The following is a 22,251-nucleotide window of genomic DNA, read 5'->3' on the forward strand; positions in this document are numbered from 1 at the left end:
CATACTGCCATAATATTGGGTTTTAGACTCAAAACATACGTCCAGGATCCATAGTATTTAAGACATTAGAAGTGAAAGCAAGCCTGCCATACCGAATGAGATTCTCTGTGTGGAATGATACTACACAAGTGATAACATATTTGAATCAAAACCAATGGAAGATTTTTGTTCTATATGTTATTGCTTTCGATATTTCCTTAGCAATCACCACTGCAGACTGTCTAAACAATACTTTGTGCACTGACATTCACAATAATGTGTTTTCATCAGCAAGTTAGATGCTGTCATTAGGTTTAGCAAAAGGCTATACTTTACAGTTCCTAGCCATTTTTCTACACTTCACTACTCCATTGGGATTTGAATGCAACAGTTTCTACATCTGTCATCTCCACTTATATTTACTTGAATGCAAGTATTAATAACAGATTACTGGAAATAAGTAGAGAAATGATGAATTAGTTTTGTTATTGTCCCACGTTGGAATGGGACCAAGAAAGGAGTGTTGTTTTGACAAGAAAAAAAACCTATCCATCAGCAGCAGCGTTATCCAAAGCCTGAGAAATGTAGTGTGTGGAACATCTAACTCATCTTTTTTAAACTCTTTTATACCTGGAAGCAGTTGCCTAGTCCAGAAACTTCCTAACAGAAGAAAAGCCACCAGACCAGGAGACATTCATGGCAGCTTAATTATCTGATGAGTATGCAGAAGGTGGCTTGATCAACAGAAAGCATGCAGGTGGCTGAGAAATGAGCGCTGTGGGTGCACAGGAAACTAAGATCCACCATCAGTGAAGAAGCACCAGTAAGTCATTTAAAATGAAGCACAATGCACCTCAGACCAAAAAATCTGTTCCAAGCCATCGCTGAAATTCTTTTCCCTCCTCCAGAAATGATTTCTAAGAGTTTATTTCCCTCATAAGGCTCTATATTGAGGAAATGGAATCACCAGAGTATAGCTACAAAGTATAGCTACAAACAAAGCTAATCTCACCAGACTCCAACAAAGGAAAGAAAGGCATTTCCTAACACACTGGTATACTCCTTACTATTAAAAAAAAAATCATATATGTAACAGAGATGAAGAAAAAAAAATCTGTTTTAAAGACAGGCAGATATGAGATAACAGCCCCAGAATTATAAAGCGCAGCTGGACTCCAAGCCCTCAACTGCCCCCTAATAAAACCACAACTGATAGAATTCCAAGCAAACTTAATTCCCCGTTTTGTTAGATTTCATTTAAACAAGCATTTTTCTCACTTGCTTCCTTAGATATGTACATACACGGGCTTGTATTTCAGAACATTATTAATGATAGAAAACTCTCAGATAAAAACTGGGAAGAAAAAGCTTGAATAAATGTTGTCTTAGGGTTAGGGTTAGAGTTAAATTTCAACCAATTAAGCAACGACTGTCAGTAAGTGCAAGCTGCTTTGTAAGTTTCTTGCAGATATGAAAAGCCTCCTCATTTATTCATGTCCTCAGTGAGTTCTACTCCAGGGACAGCTGCAGTCAGGTAAGCCCACCTTCAGCAGCAAGTGTCATTGCTATGGAGCCCAATTCCTGAAATGTGCAAAAGAACAAAGGAAGCTTTTGACCCCATGAGAAAAAAGGCTTGACAAGTTGAACATTAAACCGAGAAACATTTCTTTAATGTCTACCTGATAGCTGCAGCTTTTTCCTCTGCAGTGAGCTACCGATTGTAATAGCAAAAGAAATGGTCATTATTTAGTCAACAGACAGTAATAAGACAAAGCAAAACCAAGCACAAATATACCTGACTGAGAAAGGTTTTAACTATAAAACTAAATCAATCCAGAGATCAAAACTGTGATAATTGCATTCTAGACAAAGCCTGAGCAGTACCATGAGAAAAGGCAGCTTCCTTATTTGAATATATCTTTAGCCTTGCAAGAAGCACGTCTCCTGTTCTGCTGCTGAGCTGTGCAACACCAAATTCATTTGCAAGAACCTCATGCTAGGACAGCTGCACATTCTTGAAGACAGGTTCACTGACTACCCGAAGCAGAGAAAAAAAAAAAAAGATAAAGGAAAGAACTAAGCTTAAAGACCCACGACTGCACTCCTCATATCAGAAATGAGCTTTGCATACAACATCAGAGAGCTGCCAGAGAAGGCCCATTGCCACATTCTGTTTCAACTACTCAAGGAGCAAGAAAGGGAGATCCCTGAGTGGAAACCTCCTTATTTGTGCTCTCTGACCATTTAAAAATTGGGCAGTATTGAGGAGCAATGTGATCTTATTCCAACATGGTTAAGATCAATCCAAAGGAGTCTCGCAGACACCTTTGCAACCAGCTTAGATTACCTACAACAGAGATCCTATTCCAAGTATTGAAAGCTTTTAATCTGAAACCTTCTCTTTGTGTAAAAATGATGTTGCTTTGAAAATACAGTGAAAAAGACAGACATTACATCTGCTTTGGTACTGATATCAGGGGCTTTCTACATGTCTGTACACAGCAATAGCCCTGAGAAGGTCTAGATCCTGGCTTAGGTTCAAACTGCTGCTAACCCCCTCTATCTTGTAAGGACATCTGAATGTAAGATTAATTCTGCATAAGAAGTGCATTCACCTACACAAAGGCAGTACTTGGAGAATTTATGTTTCAGAGACAAGGAATATGGGAGAAAACTCAGGACATAGATCAGACATATAAATAGCATCTTTGTACTTATGAAGGAAGACACTATCAAAGCAAATTTATTGGCTAATTAAATTCGGTACCGTATACAATTAAATTCTTAGTCACGTTTACTAGACTTATCACTATCAGCACAACAGAAACCACATCAGCTCCAGCTGCAGGATAGCAGTGATATATGCTATCAAACAAGCTGAAGTAATCCTGCAACAATAGGTAAGAGTTATTTTTATTAGTGGTTCAATAGAGGGGCTCACATTCCCTCATCAGCTTTAGACATACATCTCTTAGCAAGGAGCTCTGCAAACCCACAGCTCAGACTAAATACTATCGCTTACTTACTATATTTTTAAGCAAGGAGATTTAATCTTGCAAAGTTTACTCCATGACCTTGCAAGTACCTTTGTACACTTACATAGTTAACAGCAGGCATTCCTACTGTCAAGAGCATGAAGTGAAAACTGGAAATTTAAATGCCTTTCCAGCACTGAAGTCAGTTAAAAAAAATTAATAGTGATAGTCTTCATTATTTTACTTGATGTTGTTCATATTATTCCAAATGCAAAAAAGATTAGATATGTTTTTACTTTTTCAGTATAAAGCAATAGAAAAAAAACCTCCATGTTTTTGATTCAATGGAGTTAATTCATTTTTAAAGCCATTCTAAATGCAAAGGTCTATAGGCGATTCAGAAAGCTAAATAGAGAAAAGTGCTGCTACACTTAATAAAGTTTCTATAATTATATCATACTGTCTTCATGGATCTGGTATTTCTTACATTTGCAAAACCAGAGTATCCCATAGTAAACAAATACATTATTTTACGAACATTTCAGCATCGGTACCTCTCAGCTTTTCTTCCTACTTCTGAGATTTTTCCTACAACAGAGCTCTACCCAGGCAAGAGTCATCATCCTATTTCCCTGATACATGCTCATTATAAGCAATTAATCTCTTCTGTTAACAAGTAAATAGTCCTTTAAAATGTGTGAGTGAAAAGGAATAGAGAGAGAGAAGAGATAAACCTTTTTTTTTGAAGCTGGGGACATGTTAGCCTTGCTATTTTGGGGCATCTCTTTTTCTTAGGAAGCATGTACCTATTTATTCCTGTATCATGGAGGGGAACAAAAAGAAAAAAAAAAGAAAAAAGAGAGGAAAGGGGAAAGAAAGAAAAGAATCTTTAGGGATATGGCATCAAGAAGCTAAGAACCTCAAAGGCTACATTAATCAAGGAAAATCTATCCTTTCAGCACTTCACAGCTTTCACACAGGAACGAAAAAGTCAAGAGAATGACAAAAAAAAGCAGTTTTCTCAAAATTCTTGAAGCCCTTTAAAGCGTATTTGTAAGAACAAAAAAATCTACGAGGAATTATATTCACAGACAAACCATTTTCCTCATGTCACATTCACTCCAAGAACAAAACAGTCCCCAGAAGAGTGACTTTGTGGTCAGCTGTCAAAGTGAAATTTAATTTAGCCATAACAGTGGACAAGGTATGTCAGTCTACATTTTGAACAAAAACCACGAAGAAATCCTTGAATGAAATGCTTTTAACATATGCCATACCCACAATAACAATTTTAGATCTTCATCTCTGCAAAGATTAAGCTACCATAGAATAATTTATTCTCAGTATAAATCTTAAAACAAATTATGAAAATTACCATTTTTATTTCCTTCTGAAAATTATTTTCCCTCTCTCTCCAAATATCTTTCTAAAAGATTCTGAGGCTTTTTCCAAAAATAGACCAACCACGTAGACAGTCAAATAACTCACGTAATTTGCTGACTTGATTATTTTTTTATTAATTTATTAAACCTTTTTTTTTCCCCTGCTAAGTGATAAAAGTGCTCATTAATACACTCACATAGTTGAAACAACAGAAGCTGCTTAGCAAGTCACTGAATCATTTGTAAAAGCCAATGGTAGAAGTTATTCACAGAAAATAACCAAGATTTAAATGGCAGAAGTGTTTGTTTGCAAAACCTGGGGCATTTTACTGGTTTAATAGCCCCTTATGCTTTATGCAGGTGTCAGAATAAGAAAGCTTTTAAGGCCAAAAATTATTATATTAAAAATATATTATATATTAAAAATTATAGGGGAGAAGAACATGGGACTTAAAGCCAGATCTGGAAACTGTATGCAAGGATTTCCTTACTAAAGTTGTTACACTCCCAGCTAGAGAAGGAAGTCTTCATATTTTATTAAGAATCACAGAATCACCTGGGTTGGAAGGGACCCCAAGGATCATGCAGCTCCAACCCCCAAAGAAGTGGTCAAGGAACAGTAGCCAGTGATCAACGAACCAGCTGACTCACATAATCGCACGTGAACCTAAAGAGGTTCAACAAGGCAAAATGCAAGGTGCTGCACTTGGGTCACAGCAAGCTAAGACCCGTACAGGTTGGGAATCCTCTGGAGCATCTCTCCAAGAAGAAAGGTTGAGGGAGCTGACAGTATTTGGCCTGGAGATGATGAGAGACCTCACTGCTACCTCTCAGTACTTAAAATGTGTTTATAAACAAGAGGGAGACCAATTATTACCTGATCAGGGTGGAGGCCAAGGAGGAAGTTCTACACTAAAAGAGGGTAGATTAGATTGGGAATTTTTTCACTCAGAGGCTGCCCAGAGAAGTGTGGATGCCCCATCCCTGGAGGCATTCAAGGCCAGGTTGGATGGGGCCCTGGTCAACCTGATCTGGTGTCTGATTTAGCAGTTGGCAATCCTGCCCATGGCAGAGGATTGGAAGTAGATGATCTGCAAGGTCACTTTCAACCCAAGCCATTCTATGATCGTTTTCTCCTGGCAGAATACCTGCATCCCAGAACTTAGCTAACTGCCAAGCCAAAGGACAGTGTGCCAGTTCCTGAATAACACAACTCCTAAGCTAGTCAAGTATTTCTGGAAGCTGAACAGTACCAGTGAGGAAAAAATTCTACTTGGCTTATTCTGCTCCTTGTTGTTCAAACAGAATCACAGAATCACAAAATCACAGAATCGCCAAGGTTGGAAAAGACCTTCAAGATCATCCAGTCCAACCACCCATTTATCACCAATAGTACTAAATCATGTCCCTCAATGCAAAATCCAAAACGTGCATTTTGGTGGGTTTTTTTTTTGTTTGTTTGTTTTTAAAATACACATCTCTTCTAACTGTACTAATAAGATCTGAAATAATACAGCCCTGTCAGCAGTTATCCAGAGGTTTTAGTTTACATGTTTTTTAAGATGCTATTATAGTCTCAAGAATTTCTGATTTAAAGAAATAGTGAGACAAGGATAACAACTCATCAAACATGCTTCCTCTTCAATTAAACTGGAAAAGACAACTAACTTCTTCTGCATAAGTTACAACTCTCATGCTTACTTCTTGCCTTGTTTCCATAAGGCTTCTTTTCAGATAAATATACTTAATTCAGCCTTGGTGATGCATTTCACAATCCCTAACACCCCTCATTTGAAAATACATACACTAAGGTGACTGCTCTCCACTCTAACATTACGAAGTAAAGACTGGACAATTACATCAGCTTCTCTGACATTATTGTGGAGAGAGAGGAAATTTAAAGAAGGGAAAGGAAATGGAAGAAGAGCTGACTGGAGATGGAATGGCTAAATCTCCTTCAAATACTGACACCATTTCCCAATGTACCCACAGACTTCAATATAGAAATTTGAAAATAGCAGTCATAGGACTTATAGTACTTTCCTATTTTAGGACAAAAGTTTTCCTTGGACACTGGATGTTAAGTCTCCAGGTTTACTTTCCAAACCAACTAGTAAAAACTTCCTGAAATTAAAACAAAGTTTCTGAAATATGATAGGACTAATTCTACCAAGCCTAGAAATGAGGCAGTTTCACCGTATCTTCTAAAACACTGTAAAAAAAGCAAATCAATAAATACTCTAAAACATTTCTAAGACTTGAGCCAAGAACTAAGTCTTTAATTTTAGATTAATCTTCAATCCATGCTTCTGTACTCACAGTGAAAAATTATACATTAAGGTGCATATGATTTTAATCACATAACCAAAAAATTCAGTGCAAGTAATACAAGCTTACACAGGACTACATCTTCCTGCTCACAAAGCTACACGAGTGTCAGGCTTAAAAAACAAAAACACTTGTAAGTGAAGTTGTAATTGTAAACATCTTTCTCAGCGGGTAGTAAGAAATCTGTGCTTCGGGCAACTCAGAGCAGACTTAGGGATCTTTGAATTTGGAGCCTACAACTACTATAAGTTCAAAGTTCCCAGCAGTGATCAAGTTACACCCTTCCCCATTTTAAACATGAGGAATTCTACCTTCTTGTTGAAATTCAGCATGTATTTAAGAAATATAGGTATTTAATTTAAATATGAGAAATACTTTGTTTACATACGAGAAAAATCTAAATCTACATTTTTTTCATACAAAAAAAATGCATAGCTTCAATGTAACATTTTTTTTAAAGCTATTTGAAAAATAAGCTATTCACATACTCTTTTCTTATTAATCTTACATGCGGGTAGGATAGGAAACTGCAAATTGGGGCAACTATTAATTATTCATTTATTTTGGCTCACTATTTTAAAATGAGCATTATTTCAGTGTTGCCCACTGAGTACTTTATTTCCAGAACACACATCCTCTGAGAAAGCCATACATATTCCCAGCCTTGGCAACTGATGCAGGATCCAATTCCAATCCACAGTTGCCTTTATATTGCACTTGCAGTCACACAGGTAAGAGAGATGTGATTTAGCCAAGACACAACAGAGATTACAGGTACTAGAAAAAACCCTTCAAGAGTCACCTTGCTTGCTGTCCTAACAACCATTTGGGATTTTCTCTTCCCCCTACCTGGGAAACCATTGGACTTGAGGAATTCCCATAACATAGAAGAGAAGGTGCTGCTGTGGCTGAGAAAATCTGCAACTGCTGTTCCAAAGAAATACTGTGAGGAGTGTCATTATGCAGAGGTGCACAGTTCCCAACTGTCTGCCTTCTACTTCTCTCCCCTAGGGTCACTTCCATTCCTTACAGTCATTTCTATTTCATGTGGATTTGAAGGAGAAGATTAAACCCTATTTACAACCTTTCCCCTGTTCAGGTGAGCTTGCACTATAATTTTTTTCTTCACAGACAGGACAAAAATCTGTTATGCTCTGTAGACTGAGTAATAGAGGCTCACCATGAATAACATTCTCAGGAAATGAAACTTGGATAATATTTCCTATTTGCTACCACTTCAAATATTAGTATATATTTCTTAAAAACACAGGAATAAAGCAGATGAACGCAGGTGACAGAGCTCACCTGCAGGTGGCTGTACTACCAGAGAGCTAATGCCATTCATCTGCAGCACACAGAAGCATGAACAAAACCTCAAGCTCAAGAGAATGATCAGTGGTGGTTTTGGTGTGAGGGGGGATGAAGCTGGATGGGGGGGGGCTGTTATTGTTTTTCTCCCATGGGTGGATTTTGTAGTGCAAACATGCACAGCAACGTTCTAAAACTTTCATCTCTGGCATTTCCCAGAATTTAATGCAGGTTACTGCTATGCTTCCTGGGTATCTTTGGGCAGGATACGCTTACGTGTACCAGTTATAAAAGCAGCACTCTCCAAAAATTAGAAGAAAGCTGCTTTTACACTTCATTTTTTATACTCGGAGATGTCTATTTATAACAAGCTACAAATCTAAGTAACCAAACCAATGTGAGTGAAAGCATCTCCTCACATCTTCTGTAATACCAAAACCTACTAATGCTAGGGTCATTGCTACCTCACACACAAATTTACTTTTACTTGAGGGCAAAATAAATGGCTGAAGTTATTATAAGCAGAAAAGGACAAACTTCTCTCCAACAAGTGACTTTTACCTATGAGTTTTGTTATCACCAACACTGTAGAAATTGCCATTGTTATAATTTATTGCTATGAAAGTCAGATACCTTTCCAGAAAACTTGTTAATATGCAAAGACAATATTCAGCTTGTGTCTAAACATCAAAATAAAGTCAAATTTCTATTGGAAAACTGAAATATATCAATTAGATGGAATGCATCTAAACTCAGAGCAAAACACAGAACAAAATTATTGCTATACTATGATGTCTTGCTTGGACAAAAAAAACAGAGGCAGAATAAAAATATTGTATTTCATGGTAGTGAACTAGATTTATTTTTGGAAGTCAGTAGTATGAGAAAAAGCAATTCAAAGTTGTACAGGTTAAGCCTTTCAAAGGAAAAGAAACACCTTAAGACCTGAGAGTTGCAGGAAGACCAAAGAAAACCTAGAGTTACACAGATGATCACAGAGGTCCAGATGAAAGGCCTATCAGTCATTCCTTTTTGCCTTGCATCCTTAAGTACGAATGCGAGGCAGAGGACAAAAAGAGAGAAGCCTTGTCCTCCTTGTTTAGGCAATGCCTACATTTCTGCAGCTTGCGAAAACTTCTCGTGCGGTCAGTCCCCAGGTCTTCCAGAGACTCAAGTTTGGCAAAAGACAACAACAGACACCATCACCACCCCAGAAGTAATTACAGCAAAAGGCACGGGTGCTTCTCATCAATCCTCACTCCCCTGTTCAAATAGCTAACATGCAGCTTTATAAACTTACCCATAGAGCACACTCAGGGATTGCCTCTTCCAAGTCATCATTCCTCTGTAACATTTCTCCTGAGAGAATAGGTTTCATATTAGCTATTCAAAGCTATGAATATATATCAAAAACTAATCTCACTGTAGCTCAGAGACCGAAACAAACATCAGGAGTACAACACTGACTGTCCTGCATTCTCACCAACTTAATGGTCTAAAAGGCTTTTGTACTGTGCTGAATCTGTTAACTTACATAAGCAATTTGAGTGCAACAGGTAAAAACTCTGTTGAGAAATAAGAATTCTGTCAAGCCCCTAAACTGAGCAGCTCTAGCTGGGAACTGACAAAAGTGACAGGCCAGTAAGCAAACGTTCAAATGTTCACATACTGTCATGTGGGTACAATTGTCAAGCCCATTTTACAAGGGTAATTTCCAACATGAGCATGGCTAACCAGGCCCAGCAAAGTTTTTGTCTCTGTAGTGAAATACAAAAAGGTCACCTTCAGTGAATTAAATTAAATGGGCAATAAATCAGGCAGCAAAGCTGCGTATCTAGTGCAACCTGTTTAATTGTCCACTGTATATAATAATTAAGGGAGGGGGGAAGGAATCTATACACACTATTTCAGTTGAATTTTGGTTTACTCATTCTACCCAAGCCTCCAGAAAAACAAAAAATAAACTTCCTAACATTTGCTTTTTTGGTCTCCATAGTATTTTACAAGTTTGAACAAGATTCAATGAAGAAATGTTTCCAACACTACTATCAATACATGATTCCTGAAATTACTACAATTATTTCATTGCCTGGCCACATAACAACTGTTCCCATTTTAAAAATTCTTGAATAGTCTTTTCAGATTTCTTACCAAGAGGATTTAATATTATCCAGAACCACAGATAAGTTTTGCATACATGCATAATCCAGACAACAACTGCATCCTAAACGTTAGAATTTTTAAGAAACAGCCGACGTAAGATGAACATAAAGAATGTTGTGGAGCACCATAAATAAACCCCCTTCTGAATTCACTACTAAAATCCTTAGTATTTAAAATCTCTTTTATTATTATTAGAAACCTTCTTACCTAATTTTAATAGCTCTTACACTGAAGAATAAATTCATGCGAGTCCAAAGCACACATCTATTTTGGATTAAAGATATGAAAGAGATGAGAAGACATGTTGGATCAGAAGAGCTGATGGCTGGGTCCAGGGTTGAGTGCCATACCATTCTGACTGGCACAACCAGCTGTCTACTTCAGCCTCCAGTTTCTTTGACGCATCTTTAATTATCTTTAAATTATCTTTAAATTAATCTTTAATTATCAAGTCATTCTGATTTGAACCTCTCTGTTTTTTGAAGACACCAAATACATTTCCTGAAGACTGTAGGAGTCGTGATGTCTCAGGAAAAGACAGCATTTCCCAGAATTCTTGACGTACCAAGGCAAGAGAGTTATTATTCTTATTGTTCCTTACTGAGAGTTTTTATTATCAGTTCTGCCATTAACTGTGACCGAAATCCAATTCTGGCTAGCTCGCTGGCAGGACATTAAGATAACCAACCACTTATAAAAACTCTCCTTGTACTTTGTGAATCCACAGTTGAGTTCTTGCTGCTAGTTTGTATTTTGCCATTTTAATTTTCTATCAGACAGCTAAAACAAAGCTTTTCTGCGTGAAATTTTCACACAGAGAACGCAGTTGCCAGGACAAACTAAACAGACTGCAAGGAAACTCCACACAAATAGTTAATATCCACCAAAAATCTGTATTACATTCTGCTTTGTTTTCTTCAACTAGATTATTGTTCAAAACACCTTCAAAACCTCTGCTGACAGAATAACTTCCATTGCACTGCACTAATACATTCAGTACTACTCTGTACCAATACACTTCAATAATAATAATAAAATGCCTTTCACTTGCAGTTCTTGTATCTCAAACAGTTTTTAGCCTAACACAACGCATTTCCCGTTTGTCATGAATCAATCCCCTGTAGCTTTACAAGTTCTCTAAGTCTCAAACAGTCTCAGTCCTACTATTGGTCACTGCTCATGTGCAGGGGTAGAGTTCCTCTCTCCAGTGAGCATAATGCAAATATAGAAAAAGAGTTCATGAAATTATCATCATCCGTCTCATAAAAGGTAACAGAGAAAGAAAGGCATCGTTTTCAAAGTATCTACTTTGACATCTATGTTCCTTTGAAAATCATTGAGATTTAAAAACCTCAAAATACTGGACAAAACTGAAATGAGTTCTCCAGTCCCAAGTTGGAAGTCACTCAGAACGGGAGCCAGGAACAGAGCTCCTATCTGCTGAACTTAAAACCATTACTTTCACCCCAACCTTTCCTTTAGCCCCATTGTGGTATTTGCAACTCCATGACCACATGAAGGGCTAGAAATATTCCTACTCCTAAAATAGCCATCCATCAATTTGCTTAGAGACATGTATTCTAGAATCCAGGTTAGACTTAAAAAAGAAATTTCTCTGCAGCAGAGTTAAAACCTCTGTGAGAAGGTTGCATCAGATTTAGAACAGAAAAAATAACTTCAATATCCAATCACGTTAATGGGAAAGACATACTATGAAATACTTGATTAATTTTTAGTGGTACAGTTTAATTCTCTCTAAGCAGCTTTCACAGTTCCCCTTTCACACAGGGCAAAAAGTTTATAAATTTAAACTTGGTTTGTAAGATAGCTTTGAGCATAAAGTTGTGTCTCTTCTCAAAGTAATGATTAAAAGGTCTGAGCAGGAAGTTTCTTATCCTCTAAAGAAGCCAATCAAAATTAAAAAAAAATCCATTCAACCAAGAACAAAGTCAGCACTGATTAAGAGTAGAAAAACAAACAGCAAACTCTGTGCACAGCAAACCAGATTTGTACAACTCGTGTAACTGTTTCCAAACCACAGGCACAGCATATATGTATGTACAACAAATACAGAGCACATGTATGAAATAAAGCAAATATATCCTCCCTTATACACATTAACTAGTTGTAAATAATCAGTAAGTCTTGTAAAAACTTATATTTTGTATAATTTGTGGTGATTTTTCTATTAATAATTTCTTGGAAAACACATTTATTTGGAAAAGTTTGCGTACAAGCACAACAGAGGTGATTCTGGCAAGGTCCAGTACTGAAAATGAAAAAGCCAACACATATACACACATCCTCCACCCTTTAAAATTGCATAATTTATACACTCATCTTCAATCTTCAAGGTTGTTTCCCAGTTCAACATACAGTACATTCTATGATTCTTCTAAAAAGCATTAAAAATACATTTTTTTGTTTAGGTCGTCTTTCTTTCACGATCTATACAACATGCTGTATATCTTGCACATTGTGATATTCTTGATGGAAAATACAGTCAAAGCTTCTGTGTGCAATTCAGAACAACTAGTTATAAATAAGAAATAAAATAGAATGAAAATCAGAATGAAAACAGAAAAAGTCTGAATTGCAAGAAGGGAAAACAGTCTTGCAGAAAGTGGTTTGTTTGGGTTTGGGGGCTGGGTGATGAGAAAAGTACTCAGTATGAACCATAACTAAAAGTTCCTCCAGGGAAAAAAAACTGCATAAATCTGTCCAGAAAAGTGAGGGACTGTTAGACTGCAAAAGAAAACAGTACGCAAGAGGATTCAGATGTGATGTACAGAATGCTTCCATCTGACATAGGTACTGAAGACTTTTAGAAGACGTGAGTCACGTCTACAGTATAGCTACATAGAGTAAAATGTAAAAAGAAACGTAAAAAGAATACAAGTGCCAGTAACTAGGAAAGTAGTTTCAAAGTGCTTGAAGTATGAAAGACAGAACTCAGCTGGCAGGACAAAATCTGGGAGTGATCAAATACACGCTTCTCAGCTACTCAGGGAGATTGGCAGAATATGGCAAAGCACAGCTTAGTGTGAAGGGTACGAATTACTAGAATGGAGTCAGCGCTCTGAACAAATGCTATTTGAAAGAAACAATTAGAGATGGGCACATGGCCCAAATCAATAAATGCAGGTAACTCTAGGGCACAGTGTAGGAGACACACGAGATAATCTAAAATACAGGTATCCTCACATTGAAAACGTACCACCAAATGCACTGCTGCTTTAGGTGCTCTGCAGCTTTAGAAGTTTTACCTACCAAATGCTTTGGTACATGCATTACTCTGCTGTCACTTCTCCAATAGACTGCATACCCAAAAATGTTCTTCCCCTTTTAAAGAAAAAAAAAAAGTCACTTCATGTAGATAAGCAGGTTCTAGTGGCCTTGATCCAAAGCCGCTAGAACTTGATGGAAAGACATTGTTGTTTTTGAGACAACGTGGGCTCAGGTTTGTTGAAATAGTTCCCTGTACATAAAATTAAACAAAGTCTGAATGCTTCTTTTCTAGAGGTACTTGCCTGCCTCCCTTATTTAGGGCTGATGACTTAAAAAATTGAACAAGCTTAGAAACTTATCCACAAATAATGGGTGACATAGGATTGGAATCAAGCATACAATTCTCATTAACATTAAGGGAGTGTTATGAACATACTCTGAATACATCACGAGAAAACAGGAAAAAAAAAAAAACGCAAAATTAATTTTAAAAGCATCAGTATATGTGCACAATGCAGAGAAGGGAACTTGAAGGAAATCTAAACCGAACAGTAATCTATCAAGTGTATTAGTGGAAAATCTCAACTTCAACAATAGGCATATTACAGCTGTGCCTATTCTGAATCCCCAAGTAATTATAATATGCAGTCTTTTGGAGGAACATTTATGCAACTCCTACTGTTTTTCCTGCTTGGCTTACTGTATTCATTGCACCTGCAGGCCACAGTTTTACTCATATGTTAGTGAAAAGACAGAATTCAAGTTCTTACAAGGAGCACTAAGGGATCACTCGTTTCTGTGGAATAATCTTAGAACTCAATGCTTGGGCAAAGTTAAGGGGAAACATACAAGCCTAGAAAACAACAGTACGGAGTTGGTACAACAGTACAGAACTTGAGATGTGTTTGCCATCTTGCAGAAACAAGGTATGAGCAAGTACAGACAAGAAAAAGAAAGTACTGAAAGAGTCATTGTTCTCCTTATTTGTAGGGGGAGGGAAAGGTGAACTCTCTGAATGTATTAATCTGGATGTTAAAACTTTACAGCACTTGAAGCTATAAAAGTCTGTTCAAATTAGCTGAGAATGCCACGTCACATGATTTCCCCATTTATAACTTTAGCACTCAGTTACATGCTTATTGCATGACCTTAACAGCAGCAGTGCTCCAGCGAAAGATCAGGCAGTACCACGATGATGGGCTCTGTACAGGTGCTACACTACTGATACTGAGCAATCACAACAATAAATTTGCATGACATTTCAAAAAACTTTTATCCCCTAAAATAAATATATTTTTAACTGTGACGAAATATCAGCTTTCAAATCAGGTATTTTGGAGCTTAATGTCAAGTGCTGCTAATTAAGAGATAGAGAGATGAAACCTGGCATAATTAATAAAACAACAGTTAAATTGCATTTAACTTCAATTTACTAGACTGAGTTTTGAGTTTGAAGGCTACTTTATTTTGAAAATCTTCAACACTCTTCTAATAAAGATGATACTGTCCTGATTGTAACCAATTTAAAGTGTCAAAACATTTTCTAAGTATTGCACCAATGTTGTAAATCCAGAAGCTATCTTAAAATAAGTTGTAACAACCTGTCAAAACACAAAAAGAATCAACAGTGGGGGTCAGAAGAAATGACAGGTTTCTTCAGACCCAAGCATCACTTTGACTACTAGATCTGAACACTTGGGTATAATAGCAAGGGAATCTGCCTTATGAAACAAGCAAAGGCATTTAGTCCCATGTTACTTTGCTGCCAAGGCAGTAAAACTAGAGAGAAATTCTCCCAGAAATTCTACTAACAAGTTTCTTCAACTGAAATTATATCTTCTGATACTCAGAGTAAAAACACATAACAGGAAGCATTTATTTTAATTAGGAGTGATGTTTATAGAACTTAAATAATTGGAAACAGCAGAATGCAACACCAAATGACTTTTCAAGTTACTGCTTTCTTATCACCAGCTTGTGACTTTCCTAAGTGATCCAAAAACTGGTCAGATGCACCTACCAAAGCCTCTGTATCAATTCAATACAGCTGCAAATCCAGACATTTTGAAATAGAAAACAGAGCCATTCAGTGATTGGTGATGAAATTGGACAAATGAATTAATTTCCCTGTGGTACATGAAATTGGGATAATACCTACCTTACAGTAAGGCTTAATTCATTAATGCTTATGGAATGCTGAGAGATCATTAGCTGGATAAAAAAAATAAAAATCTCTAAATCATTCCATTTGGACTGCCTCCTCCCTTAAATCAGCGTACGCTCGTCCACTTCTGGAGTCATTAATGTATGCATTTACTTGCTATTTGGTTTGTTTCCTTTTATATTACCAGTAAAATACAATGATTTTTATCTCCTTTATTGCATAACAATAAGCTGTTGCTGCATAGCACGTTATATTTCAACAACTTTACTGTTCCACTGAGCCTCCACAATCTCCAGCATATTTAAGGTCTGAAAAAATACCTATAATCCACTAAGCGTGCCTATTTCCCACCCCCTAAAGAGAGTTGCTAATACAAACATTGCATGTGGGTCATTCAGTGCATTTTTAATGCTTCATTTGACATCCTTACCAAAGTTAATCTAACGGAAAATAACGGCATATAAAGAAAAGCCAATCTAGAATGATTCACTACTGAAAAACAAAACAAACGTGTTTTGAAAGTTTTCTCTCTAAAAGGAGACTCCTTGGGAACTTCATTATTTAGCCTCTGTTAACAATTTGAATCTTATAATAATTGCAACTATTGGAAGTTTCAATGCCAACAACAGTACTGCTCATGGCAATACTTTGCCACAAGTATACAGACAAATTTGTTAAATCAAGAGCAACAACACTACAAGACCAAAAATAACAACTGCTGTTGTTAAAACAAAAAAGCTCCTGAAGTTCCTCAATCTTGCAGAAAACAAAACAAAAAAAAAAACACAGATGCAACACTGTTAAAAAAAAAAAAAAGAATATTTAGCAAACATTGTTAAAACCACATCTTTGTTTAAGGCTCCAGTAATACATTTCATAGTCACCCTTTACTATACAACGTGCACTGTTTTCTCCTAGTGCTCTCCAGCAAGTTTTTATAAAGTTATTTTAATTGCCTATTGAATGAAAGTACCATAATTCAGGGAAAAATTTCAAGCACTTCTGAAGTATAGGGAAATTCTTCCAACAACTGTAAGCACGACTGCGTGCCAACCATCCTAAGCCCAATCATAAGACCACAACAGAAGATTAATAAATAAATTATCAAGGAAGCTGATACTACCTTACTACAAAGATAAGGACGATATGTTTTAAAGATATAAAAAGGAGCAGCTTGACTTTATAGACAGGCCTGATAGATCTGTGGCCTATTATTTAGTATTGCAAATAATTTTCCTATGTAATATATGCTTTAACATATACTTTTGCTATACTTTAATGGACTACTGTAAGAAACAGTGCTACATCTTAAAAGTTACAGTTTATAAATAATTCAGGCTGTGTAAATCGAAAGATAAAACTGAAAAAAAAAAACCTAAACCTGAATGGCTACAACAAAGCTGTTACTTCAGTTTAAATTTCTCTTGAGTAGGACGTAGTTGGAACAATGTCCCAAGCATATGTATGTATGCCCAACAGATTGGAGAGCACTGTTGTTTTTCTATTTTGGTAACATTTACATGAAATATCATTATAACAAAGTTCAATGTATACTATGCCGTTCTACAGTCTTTTCAGAATGTCACAAGCATCCAGGACTGAACATATATTCCTCATGCTTAAGAGATAGTATTTACATGTAAAAACATTCATCTTTGAAGATGACTGCAAGAGTTTTTATTTCTGAAATTCTTGTGCATAAGCCCCTTCCTAAACAGCATTATGGTTCAGGACCAGTATGTTTACAGCAACTGCGTAATAATACACATTAACTACACTAATGGTAACCCCTTTTCTCCCCAGGCGTGGAAGGCAACAAAATTTTCCATAATTCACACGCTCAATAAAAATTATCTTCTGTAAAAGGTGTTTCCGTAAAAGCAATGTATAGCATTTAGAACTCCCACCAGCACCATCACCCAACAACAGTAACAAAACAATGCTAGACACTAGAAAGACAAATGAAGTGATTACCATTCTTTACAGCATGGCAACTTTTTTTTTTTTGCCTGCTGAAACATAATTTATAGAAAAATAATGTTATTAGTGGTTAAAGAATTTTAGCATGGAATTTATTCCTCTGTGTTACTGAATACCTCAACACAACAGCGGATGATTATAAATGCACAATAATTAAACGGCAAAGACAACTGAACTACAGAAGTATATCATTAAGGCTACAGATGTAGCTTGAGAGTTCAGAAGCATGTCAAACGGGTGGTGACTTTGTATTTTTGCGTTTATTTGAAGAAAACTAAATAAAAGTACCTTCTTGAAAAAGTAAAAGAATCAACTGAACCACAAAAGTAAGAATAAATCTTTGACTTCTCAGTCAGATTTCTATTAGTTGTTTTCATCTACAAACTAATAGCAACTAGCAGTCACACTGTTTGTGAAGGAGCCTGCTCTCCATGGAGAGATCAATCTGTTGATGTTAATTGCTACGGAAAATATGACAGTGTTCTTTCCACTCCTTTTCTCTCTTTCATGCTTCTCAATATGCCTGGAATACTCTTTCAAGTTCTCTTCATCAAATCTTTAACTCCTTGAAACAACTGTTACCAAAGAGGTTTCTAAAACATTACTTTGATGAAGACAAACTAAAAGTTGGGAGGCACATCCATGACATTCAGGTAGTTTGCAGCAGTGTGTGTTACTAAATTGCACTATTTTTGACTGTTTTTACCCACAGCTGTATATTAGAAGCCCAAGCACCTGCCAAATCCATCAGAGCAAAATCCCTGGGACTTGGATGGATTGTTTTCTGCAACATCGTTAGAGCGAGTTAAAATGATCACTGAAGTTGTTAGGAGAATCTACCTACTCACTTCAGTAATTTAACAGACTTCTGATATAAAGCTAGAACAGTTACATTTACATAGATCTAACTCGTCAGAAAGATATGAAACCTTAAGTCATCTAAAATTAACCTATTTTCCTTTAAATCAAGTAATACATATTTAAATCATCAGATTAATAGATATAATTACACTTGTCATTTTCACTGTACAATGTTAATGTACTCTTGACCAACAAATAAACAACTCTCAATGTAAGACTTCAAAGCCCAAAGCATTAGCACTAGTAAATGAAGCATATGTTTAGCTATGAAAAAAATTACTCTGCTAGAATTACCTATCTGAAATAAGTCAAATAAAAACATAACAAAATAGTCAATTTTGACATTTCATATTTTGTTGAATACCATTACTGCACAGGCAATCACTGTCTCTTACATATAAATTAACAGCCTACCATCTGTCAAGTGTTCAGATAATCACAGGGTTTAATGCACAATATGGTTATTAGAATGTGACCTGACAAAAGAAAGAGAACACAACCTAATTTGGACAATGAAATCTATGATCTCACTTGCAAATGACAGTTTGACAAGCTATTATTCTGCATTTTGGCTTCTACAGTAAAAGCAATTTTACGCATACATAATTCTATTAGTCATACAGCCAACTGCCTGTGGAAGATTACTTCAAACTATCAAATTTGCTTGGTCATTCAGGGTTTTGAACTTAATTCTTACACAAACATTTGCACCATGAATAGGAGTTTATGGGTATGTACACAAACACCTATGAAAAAAGAACATTAAGTAAAAACAATATTTTGATGCTACCATTTAATTACAACTTCCCATTTTAATTTTGAAGTAAGCATGCAAAAAGTCATTAAGTCCATTAATTACCTCTATATCAACTAGTGTCTGCTGTTACAAGAATGAAGTATACAGGATGCTTCACAATATGTTTCACATCTTTGCTATCTGCTAATGAGCATTATTTTTATTCAGAATACTACTTACATACTATCTTTATGACATATTCCATATGCAATACCTTGGTTTTACTGGAGTAAAGATTAATGACAGATGCTACCACTCAAGGTTCCAAAATTAATGATAATAATAATAATACTGTCTACTACAAACACTCTACTCTAGGCAAGCCTCATGTGCCCATAACTTCCACATTTTCCAAGGACTCAACAGCACTGCTAATGCTCCAATATGATATATTTCAAAGGGTATCCTCTAAAGATCCCTTCAAAATGCAAAATAAATGTTTGAGAAAGATTGTGTCTTCAGGAAATAATAATTTTTTAAAAAGTATTCTAATAGTGACAAAACAAAGGAGTTTAACACAAGCTGTTGCATTACCTGCAGGACTTCAGCAGGATAACAACCATGTAATTAGTAAAACAAACAATTGAGAAAATCATTTCTTTGCCTTCACTGAACATCTATTCTTTCAACATTCATGCCTTCCTTAGTTATGAAAAATCCTATTTTCTCCTGTCTTGTTGGGTAGATGCACTCGTGAGTCAGAGCACCGAACCTGTGCAGCAAAGAATCACGGGATTGCCTTGGCACTATCAAACACACAAACATAGAATTGAAGAACAACACTGTGGAGCTTTAGTTACACAACAGAAGAGCCTGCCTCAATTGTCAAGGACCACAACAACCCCAGAAGGCAAGGAAAACAAGATCATGGTTTATGCAAGGCCCGTCAGCATTTCCAAGTGTAACGTTCCTTGCAGCTACACAAGACAACATTCAGCAGACAATAGTCTGCTCTTCTGATTAGTTCCTACCAACAGACAATTAAGAAAAATAAGAACAAACTACAAGGAAAGAACACTCAGACTACACCATTCAGGTTCAGCTTTACACGTAGTCAGAAAGTTTCCCCATTAAATGCCACAAAATATCAGCTGTACCAGATAAACATCACAAAATACCATTTTCCAAAGCACCTGAGTGACCTGCAAGTCTTATCCTTGTTTTGAAGAACTCACAATTTAATCACTTTGCAGGTCAACAAGTTCTCATACATCTAATAATGCACATAGTGGAATTCATAAAACATGCTTAGCTGTGTCATTGGAAGCTGTAATTGCTTTGTGAGGCTCCTAGTAGTCTAGGGAGGTTATTGTGTGGTAAAGGTAGAATAATCATTCTACAAGCTCCTAATTTGCTGGATGTCTCTCAATTTGTAGCTGTAAGGTGGTACATCACACAATGGCATCCTACATTAGCGTGAACTACAAATGTTTACCAAGGGAATGACCATAGAGAAGCCACTAAGCAGTTAATTCAATGGAATTTAATTCACTGAATTCATCAAGTTAAGAAGTGTAACCTTAACAAAAGACAAAGCTCTTGCAAAATCGGGCTTACGCTCTTCAGTCAGTTCAGTGCATCTGAAAAAACTACCCTTAAGTTTAACCACTCAGAACATTATTCTTAACAGTAACAGACAACTTCCAAATGATTTCAGATTCTAACTAGAAAACATTGCACATCAAATCCTGGATTATGAAAGCTAGATTTACATGGAATTGTATTTGTGTAGTTACAGCTTTTAAGGTTTGACACTTCAGGACAGGCTTGCAGTGAGACTAGCACTGAAGTTAACCTTCTATGATGGCTGCTAATTGCTAACTACTCAAGTGACTGTGGAAGGGGATCTCTGTGACCACAGCTTCTAAATAACACCCCGCCAACTCTACTGCTGCACAGGACACTTCAAACAGAATGAAGTTGGCCAGTTTTAAATAACAGTTGCTATGATTTCAACTTACAGCCTCTTGTAAAAAGCTGTGAAAATAACTCGATCCCAATAGGATGTTCCAGACTTCACATCTCACTTCACGTAAAGTGCTTCTGGAGTACAGCCTCTGCTGCACTTTCATAATTCACACTAGTGCCTGCAGAAGAAGAGATGAAGAGCAAAGACTTCTGTGTCAAAGCCTGCCTGACTGGGGGAAGGAAAAGCTTCCCATAGATACTGTAGTTCTCAGGTGGGAACAGAATAGCAGGGCTTGCCAAAGGTGGTTTCCAGCAGACACCTAATGAAACTGGTTCTGGAAGTGTCTACTGAACCCCAAGGGACTTCCTCCAGCATCATCTCCAGAGAGAGCACTGTTCTGGGACAGGATGCACTTTCAAGTGGCACAAAATGAGACATACAGAGGTGATACAGTCAGAATAACACCTTACAGCATTCTCTGCTTGGAGTTGGCAAAATTTCTCTTTATGTGTGCCAAATCTATTACATTTTATGCTTAGATACAGAACTACTACTGGAGTTCTGTGCATGGAGTTCCATGGAGAAAGCTTAGGTATTTAAAACTGTTCTCTTGTATTGGGCATCCAAGTTAGAAAAAAAAAAAAAAAAAAAAAGGAAAAAATGCTTAGAACACCTCAAAATCCACTGTTTTCAGGATGTAATTTTTGCTTCTTCAGTCCTGCTAATAAGACTAAAGAAAAAATATATATATACATATTTATATATATACACATATATGCTTCCAGGATATTTTGTTTTAACAAACTATTTTCCCTCCTAAGACTAAGTACACTCACAGATACAGACATCATAGATGGAAGAGCAGGAGCTGACCTAAAGTAGCCTGTTAAAATGACCAAAACAAATGGCAAGGCGAACACTTGTGCATTGTGTAAGGAAAATACTGTAGGTGAGAGGAAGGAAAAAACACTTCAAAAATAGCACTTTGTAATCAAAGAAGCTTATGCTTCTCTTCCTCTCAGAATATTCTGGCATTAGCACTGCCTGTACATTTGCTTCTCTGTAATAATTTAATTGCTAACAAGATCACAGAAAATGATTTATTCCACCCCCAGTCTTCCTACGTTTGTACGTCATCCTATGGGACGTTGGCTTTCTGAATTGCTTTTGGCCATCTG

The 22,251-nt window shown here is 36.5% G+C and overlaps 1 protein-coding gene across 6 annotated transcripts in view; it reads right to left on the reverse strand.

The window, feature by feature from the left end:
• FHIT (fragile histidine triad diadenosine triphosphatase) overlaps positions 1–22,251 on the reverse strand; it is a 514,383-nt gene that overhangs the window by 468,672 nt on the left and 23,460 nt on the right. The window contains exon 1 of one of the 6 annotated variants that reach the window (XM_048957931.1): positions 9,273–9,297. The exons of the other annotated variants lie outside the window; for them this stretch is intronic. The gene's annotated coding sequence lies outside the window, so the exon portion shown is untranslated. Of the gene's footprint in view, positions 1–9,272; positions 9,298–22,251 lie in introns of those variants that run through there. 6 annotated transcript variants of the gene reach the window in all.

This window comes from Lagopus muta, chromosome 11 (assembly GCF_023343835.1).
Source record: "Lagopus muta isolate bLagMut1 chromosome 11, bLagMut1 primary, whole genome shotgun sequence".
Classification (NCBI taxonomy): domain Eukaryota; kingdom Metazoa; phylum Chordata; class Aves; order Galliformes; family Phasianidae; genus Lagopus; species Lagopus muta.